Source organism: Syzygium oleosum, unplaced genomic scaffold (genome assembly GCF_021117445.2).
Source record: "Syzygium oleosum isolate NSW1041296 unplaced genomic scaffold, Sole_v2.1 Sole_v2.67, whole genome shotgun sequence".
NCBI classification, from domain to species: domain Eukaryota; kingdom Viridiplantae; phylum Streptophyta; class Magnoliopsida; order Myrtales; family Myrtaceae; genus Syzygium; species Syzygium oleosum.
The window spans coordinates 196,469-197,968 of record NW_026607551.1 but is presented as its reverse complement, the minus strand read 5'-3'; positions in this window follow the sequence as shown (position 1 = coordinate 197,968).

The window sequence follows — 1,500 nt, the reverse complement described above, 5'->3', positions numbered from 1 at the left end:
CCTTGGTGCTAACCTTTCGCAAGTGCTAATAGCTACTACATGAAGACGATTACAAGAAAATTAGATGATTTAGAAGCTCGAGACCAGGAGATCAAGCATTAGAGCCAAAAGGAATCGAACTTTCTTGGAATGGGAATGTCTCTCCTTAGAATGATGTTGTGTCATTAATCCTTGGTTTCAATCATTCCCATGCACGAATAGCTTCCAAATAAAGAAGATTACAAGTAAATTAGTTCATTTGGCTGCTCGGCAACCACGAGATCAAGCATCGACCCAAACGGAGCCTAACTTTCTTCGAAAGAAAAGGTCCCTACTTAGAATGATGTGACGTATCTCAACCTTGGTTCTAACCTTTTGCAAGCGCTTATAGCTTCTAGATGAAGACGATTACAAGAAAATTAGATGATTTGGAAGCTCGAAACCAGGAGATCAAGCATTAGACCCAAAAGGAACCAAACTTCCTTGGAATCGGAAGGTCTCTCATAGAATGATGTTCTAGCACTCAACCTTGGTACTAATGAATCCCAAGCTCTAATATCTTCCAAATAAAGAGGATTACAAGTAAATTAGGTCATTTGATTACTCGACAACCACGAGATCAAGCACCGGACCCAAACGGAACCAAACTTCCTAGGAATGAAAAGATACCTACTAAGAATGGTGTCACGTCGCTCAACCTTAGTTCTAAGCCTTCGCAAGGGCTAATAGCTTCTAAATGAAGACGATTACAAGAAAATTAGATGATTTGGAAGCTCGAGACCAAGAGATCAAGCATTAGACCCAAAAGGAATCAAACTTTCTTGAAATGGGAAGGTTTCTCCTTAGAATGATGTTGTGGCATTCAACCTTGGTTCAATCATTCTCATGCATGAATAGCTTCCAAATAAGGAAGATTACAAGTAAATTAGTTCATTTGGCTACTCGGCAAGCACGAGATCAAGGATTAGACCCAAAAGGAACCAAACTTCCTTGGAATGGGAAGGTCTCTCATGGAATGATGTTCTAGCACTCAAATTTGGTTCTAATGAATTCCAAGCACTAATGTCTTCCAAATAAAGAAGATTACAAGTAAATTAGATGATTTGATTACTCGACAACCACGAGATCAAGCATTAGACCCAAACAGAACCAAACTTGCTAGGAATGAAAAGGTGCCTACTTAGAATGATGTTACGTCTCTCAACCTTGCTTCTAACCTTTTGCAAGCGCTTATAGCTTCTAGATGAAGACGATTACAAGAAAATTAGATGATTTGGAAGCTCGAAACCAGGAGATCAAGCATTAGATCCAAAAGGAACCAAACTTCCTTAGAATGGGAAGGTCTCTCATAGAATGATGTTCTAGCACTCAACCTTGGTTCTAATGAATCCCAAGCACTAATATCTTCCAAATAAAGAAGATTACAAGTAAATTAGGTCATTTGATTAATCAACAACCACGAGATCAAGCATTAGACCAAAACGGAACCAAACTTCCTAGGAATGATAATGTGCCTACTAA